At 41.0% G+C, this 6,943-nt stretch overlaps 1 long non-coding RNA gene across 1 annotated transcript; it reads right to left on the bottom strand.

Moving 5' to 3' along the window:
• Nucleotides 1–2,371: 2,371 nt before the first annotated feature.
• Nucleotides 2,372–6,618, bottom strand: LOC124701851. Its single transcript, XR_007002248.1, has 3 exons — nucleotides 6,117–6,618; nucleotides 4,233–4,341; nucleotides 2,372–3,439 (listed from the first exon to the last, which is right to left on the bottom strand). It is a non-coding gene; the product is annotated as an uncharacterized LOC124701851 (long non-coding RNA).
• Nucleotides 6,619–6,943: the final 325 nt, after the last annotated feature.

Here is a 6,943-nt window from a genome sequence, read left to right as displayed (position 1 = left end):
TGATATCAATAAAGCTCAAGTTTTTGTTCATGAGCTTTTGATTTATGTAGTGTTTAAATTCTGAATTAAATATTGTATTTAATATCCAGTTTGAAATTCAAAGTCATTTGAATTTATAAATTGTGTTTGAATTATGAGTTCTATTTTATATTGTTCAATGCTTATTGTTAAATGTATTAACACTTGTCAAATGAAATCAATTCCCCAAATCAACAAGATACAAAAGAGATCATGTCGAAATTTCCCTAACTCACATTGCCTAACCCTAAGTGCAAGATGAGAGAGAATCTCGATCCCTCTTAGGTTTAGTTGCAATAAGGCGCGAAAATTTCCCCCGTTTTGCGATGAAATGCACATCCCATTTCTAAATCTACCCTTCGTTGTTCCTAGGTTCTGGGTTATTACAGTAACCCTTCTCATTCCGATATTTTAGACATGGACAGCAAATAAACCTTCCTTCCCCTTATTGGCCTCGGCCACAAGAAAGAAAGATTTCACGCCCTCTCTGAAAGCAGGATCGCATCGGTTACCGTACATCCATAGATGACTTATCTGCATCATAAGTACAATTATATATCAAATGCAAATCACCATGCTAAAATTAGTATTGTGTTGTCTATACGAGAAAATAGTTTCTAATTAACCTTTTAGGACAAAAAATAGGAGAAATTTAATTAAATGAACTCAAGTGGCATCGTTCTCACAAACATTTCATGAAACACCTATTGTGCATTTGAAGAAAAAAATCTAGCATAAACCTCCACCTTCCACCACCAAGGAAAAAATGTAAGGAGAATGTGTGTGTGTGTGTGTGTGGGGGGGGGGGGGCTGGCTGTATATATATAGGCAGAGACCTTTTATCCCGGGTTGAGCCACAAACCGGGACAAAAGGGCTGCCAGTAGACCACAAAAGGCCTCAGACACTTTTGTCGCGGCCCAAGCCTCCAGCCGGAACAAAAGGTCCCTAAAGTACCGGGACAAAAAGCCCTATGCCCTCCCACTGGTTTCGAGGCGACGTGGCCCGACCATTTATTCCGGCTCCAGACTAGGCTGGGACAAAAGACCTAGACGAAAAGTCAGTTTTCTACTAGTATACGAAGATAATACAAGCGCTGTGTACAAGAAAAGTGCGTGCTCCATTTCAAATTCCCACTTCAAAACCACGAGTCTTTGTTAAGCCGGCTTGTTGTAGACGGCAGCTACAGGAGTTTTATTAATTAGCTAATTAGGCATAAGCTTTGACAAACGCAACTGTCAGCAAGGTACAAAAAGTGTGCCCCATCATGCACGATTAGACGGATAATGACGGTGGTGCGTTAATTAAACAACCTTCATGAGTACCCCATTAGTCCTTGATGCTACGCTTAGTGGGGATGAATATAGAGCGAGGGAAGTAGTACGTGGTGGTGCACATGCAAATAATCGTATAACTAACGAAGTAACGATGCCATTAGGCTTTAGTTGCATGATCTCGGAGAACAAGCTAGGAAGCTAGTGTGGTAGCTAGTGTCTGATCGATCCATCCATAAAGTCTGTGGGAAGATACACTAACTTAACCCATCTGTATTCGGTGCCTGTCTTATCTAGCTACATTATCCTCTTGCCGTTCAATCTTGACTTCTCATCATGCTTTATAATGTTCCTCTAACTTTAGTAAATTACCATTTGATAAACGTACAGAATTTGCAAACTACCAAAATATTAGTTAAGTATATTTGTTTATATCTTGCTTGTGTGTCGCATAGGATCACTTGCAAGACGTTTTGCCAAGCTTTGCCACTAGCATTAATCTATTACTAGATGGGCAAGCGCGCTTCGCCGCGCCGCCTGCCAAACGTTGTTTCACTCAAATACATCTATACGTCTGATATATCATAGTGGACTACATGACCACAATAAATAAGAACCTGGTCTATATATCACATGCAGTCTATACTTTAACTCAAAAAACATGATGCATGCATATGATGTCAGTGATGTAATCATTTCTTGTCCAGCTCACACTGATAAAGATAAAATTGATTGTTCTATAGTAGTGAATATGCTAAGTCTACAGTCGTAAGTAAAACCGGAGGATACACTCATACACACAAGAAGCATCAGTGAAGGGCTCTTTTTTTTAATGTTTTTAAGGATGTGAGAAAGACATACTTTTACACTTGCGCTCAAACTAAACTAACATAATGCCACTTAAAAAGTTATGTAGCATTTCTCTGGTAGTGCTCTCTCATTTTCACTCGTCACTGCATTATAATTATCTGCTAGACCTTGTTAGCTTCATGTTGTCACATCATCATCAATTCATCATCAATTCCCTTTGGCATAAAGAGGTGATGTCTCAAAGTGTTCAGAATCTACATCCTGCCAAAAGGAAAAGCAGTAAGTTGAGATGGAAAACATGAAGACATTAGAACGCATGAAAAGTACGAAAGTCATTAACTCATGAAATGCCAACGAAGGAAACATTTCATATAATCGAGATCCATAGGAACATCTCCAAGTTCACCTATAAGTTCAGAACATACCATCTGCAGAATTCCCACTATCGAAGTTCTTAGTATTTGGTGTATAGGGCTTGGAGACTAAACAACAGAATTAAAATTTAGGCTTCACAACAACATACATAGCCTCCGTTTATCTTCAATTGATTGTGGTCCATAGCCCTTCCAAATAGAAAAATGTAAGGTATGCAACCATACATGTTGATAGCATGGGCATTGGTGAAGACTATCAATAGGATAACTGCAACTATTGAAGTCCTTGTGGCATGCAATCCTTTAAGTAAACAGTTGTAGTTAGAAAAGGAATATTTAAGTCTAGAATCATACTAAAAAAAGGATACACACAAGAGGCATCAATAAAGAGCTCGACTTTTTGTCCTTGGCAAGGCGGATCAACTTTTTATACTGCCACTCAAACTGAACTAAGAGAATGCCAATTTAAAAGCTATGTAGCATGAAACTTTGAAATCACAACTGAATTAATACACGATAGACTTATTTAGCACTTGCTAGCGCGCCACAGATGTATAACCGACCCCTCGTAGAATCATCATGAGAATACAAAAAAAAAGCCTTCGAGATCAATTCAATTTGCTCATTCCTGTTAGGTAGCGGAAATTACTTTCTTGTTCGACAGTCCATCTCCTTACGTTTCTATTCTACCATCTCTTCCTGACTCGCAAGAGAGGCCACATCCCAAGGGTCCAGGTTCCACAGTAGTTTGTGGTGGTGGCCACCCGCACGGTGGATGCAAACATGTACAACCAGTGACACCGACCTGAGTGTCGTGAGTTAAGTATGTACAGAGGATTCAGTCCATTGCCTAGCGCTCTCTCAAGGTTCTGTAAATCCAGGCACATAAAAATTACAGGGAGATAGAAGTACCGCACCTGCGGTTTGGAGAGATATACAACGCCTGAAATTCACAAGCTTGTTCTCTATAACGGAAAGACACTCTAGATTAGCACAGGTGGATAAGCCAAATGGTGGATAAAAGCAAAAATAATAACATGATGTTCAGACTGTCTGTTGTCGTTTCAACAAAAAAACAACATCACTTTTCTTTCTGAAATTTCTTATCTAAGAACCCATGCTATAACGATATTTGTAACAGTATAATACCACAACATACTAACTTCAGCTCGACCACCAGATACACCACCATCAACACTCACATACTTCCATACCACCCAAAAAACCTTTATCACTATAAGGAGAAAAGCAAAGGATACTGCAAAACATAAGAGCGGTTTGCAAAGGTTATATCCTTTCATCAAAATCACCAAGAATCAAGACGGACGACTGAAGTGTCATAGGAGGGCCTATAGGCATTAGGATCGATCGAATGAGACCCAGCAATTCTAATGCCGAATAGCTGAGCAGCAAGCTCAATTCGCCAGCGAGAAACCTATGTCATCCTGAACTGCTTAACCAACACATTACATCTATTAAGCATGACCGTTAACGACTCCACAAAATCACGACGGGCAATACCGCCACCCCATCAGCATCAAATAAACCCATCCAATGATCAAGCTCATTAACAATATCATAAAAGTATACAACTAATAAGTAAACTTCGGGATCTTATCGGTTGCAGGCATCAACAATTCCATATGGAAGCTAATTATTTAGGACTAATTTTAGTGCACCAGAGAAGCATATCCTTCTCTCCTTGTAAAATCATGTCTAAAATACCAGAAAAAAAAAGTCAAAGATGAAGTAGCTCACCTCTGTTTGGAGCGGCAGCTCTATTCATGTTGCACAAGCCATCTCGCGTTGCTCCTCTTCTACTCCCATCTTCCTAGCTGAATATTCCTAGCCTCAACATATTTATGGCCTTGACAAAGCAGAAGTAAAATAAAAAAACATACCAATGAATATATCAGAAATACAGATATACACCAAGTTTTGTCAAAAAGAAATCCTTTGGGAACATCAAACTTCAGAATGACGGGTACATGTGAAAGGTACAAACATTAATTTTATTTTGTGGAAAAGAATCCGCTATAGAACATCAAACTTTAGAGTGTTATACAATATCTCTGCCTACATGTGGCCTTCGATAACACAAATCCTCTAGAAAGAAAGTAAGATACACATCTAAATGTAAACATTAATAATTAGGACATAATTAAATTCATTCCGACAAAACCTGTGTTGATGCTATGGCAGGCAAAATTGTAGTAAAATTGATTTTTTTGCTCCAGTGAGCTCGTATCATTTTCTGTAACATTAACATGGCCAGTTCATAAGCTGCTAATCTGGATCTAAGATTAAAAAAAACAGATTTTCTTATGAGATATACAAAAAACAACTAAAACAAGTGAGCTCAACTTTCCAGAAGTACTGATCTTCTTATGAGATATTTCTCTTTGTCTTCAACAGAGATATGTACCATGCATATTCATTTCGAAGTAGATACTCCAAGACAATAAGAGATGTGAATTAGGAAGGATTGACGTGTTTCCTTCAAGTCCAGCTAAAGTTTATTCTTTAACATCATGAGTTGTGAGCAGGTTGTACCGAAGACATAATATTAAGGTATAGAAGATATCATAAAAAGGAAACTATATTTCTGAAAATACGATGAAAGCATCAACCTTACAGACAAAATGGAGCAACCTTTTGCAAGTACTGAACTAACAAAAACCTTCTGAATACATTACTAAGTAGCTTCTGCTTCTATGGATTTTGCTGAATGAGGAGCAAAAATGGCACGGATAAGATAACCAGTGACATTGAAAATACGTAAAGTAAACGTTGATGGGGTTTGTAGACAAATCAGAACTCCAACCAAGATATAAATGATTTGATTAAAATCACATACACCTTATGTTGTAGCCACACACGCATCAGTGGCCATGGCGGCCTTAACACCTAGAGTTGATGTCCATGTTTTTTATCATCAGCAGAGGAAACTCATCCGGTTGCATAAATGGCCATCATGGCCCTCAAACCCTAGTGTCAATGTTGATGTTGGTATCGCAGTAAGGGAATTTTTTAAATTCATAATATGTATTTGCACCAAGAGTTGATTCATCCACAATATGTGGTTCTATATTTTTGAGAGAAAATGCAGAAGAACTGAATGAATTTGCAGCAGGACTATATTCTCAAATAAGAAAGGAAATTAGGTAGGAGACACCCCATAGCCAAGAATTGTTCAGTACCAACAAACGATGTGGACTAATTGGTAACGTCACAATATATAAATTTGCAACTACTGCATATAGTGAAACCAAGTGGAATGGCACGAAAATAAAACCTTAGTATCTGAGATGCTGACAATAGAAAATTAGCAAAGCTATTTTTGTATCAGCTCTGAACTAATTTGCTGCAAGTTGCACACCATTTGTTGTATCATATATTAGCATATTTTAATTAGCTAAGCTCTAATATTCCAATTTTTAATTCGACTTTGCCATCTCTTTGAAGAAATCTTTTACCCTTTTTATAGCACTTAGCATCACTATAATATCTAGATCAGTAGAAAATTTAGTGTTCACCTTTCGACAGCCTAAAGCCCTAAACCAAGGGATGGAACTTGGATGGAGAAAAGAGCTAGGAGGATGGGTGGATTAGTGCAGAATTGAGGAAGGGGGTGGAAATTACTGGTTCAGAAGCCGCACATGTAGGCCTCCTTGACATGGTGGAGGGACCAAGGAAGCATCATCGCTCATGCACACCATGTTGATCCACAGGGCTGGTCCCAGACGTCCTTACATGCGCACCTTGCTCTCCCAGGCCGTCCCCTCAGTAGCCTTCACGCAGCAGATCCGCGACGCGCCGACGCCGATGTCCACTACTACATCTGCCCCAGCAACGGCGGCTGTCCCCCACGGCACCACCTCCATGCCGCCACCACCACTCTCCCTAGTAATCGCGCCGGTTCCAGACAGCTTGGCGCTCCCACTACGTGGGCAACTGGGCATTCTCCATGGTGGACTCCATTGGTGGGTGGTCGCGAGGGCGAGAGTAGTAGGGGCGGCCGCCGCCCGCCGGGAACCCTAGCCTGCAGGGGCATCTTAGAACGAAGAGGAATAAGAAGAACTTACCAACACCGCCCCCGCCTTGCACTGCCCAAAGCTCCACCTCCGCCGGTCCTCCACAGCCCCTAGCGTCCCCCAAGGTCCGCCGCAACCCGTTCATCTCTGGCGGCGGCGAACCCTGCACACCCTTACCCACCCTAAGTATTTTTCTCGTCGGTGGCTCGTTCGCCGTCCCTTTGTCCGACGCGGAGAGCCACGGCGTCGCCGGCTCCGGCGAGGTGGTCGGCAATGCTACAGCTCCGTCCCGCTCTTCTCTCTCTCAATTGCGGTGACGAATGGATCAGCCCGAGTTGAGACCTGAGATGATAACGCAGAAAAAAAAAGGGTGGGCGGTGGCGGCCCCACACGGGCGATGCGCGCACCGTCAAACCTCTGAGAAGCCAGGGATCG

Source organism: Lolium rigidum, chromosome 3, assembly GCF_022539505.1.
Source record: "Lolium rigidum isolate FL_2022 chromosome 3, APGP_CSIRO_Lrig_0.1, whole genome shotgun sequence".
Taxonomy (NCBI): domain Eukaryota; kingdom Viridiplantae; phylum Streptophyta; class Magnoliopsida; order Poales; family Poaceae; genus Lolium; species Lolium rigidum.
This window is presented reverse-complemented; position numbering and strand designations above follow the sequence as displayed.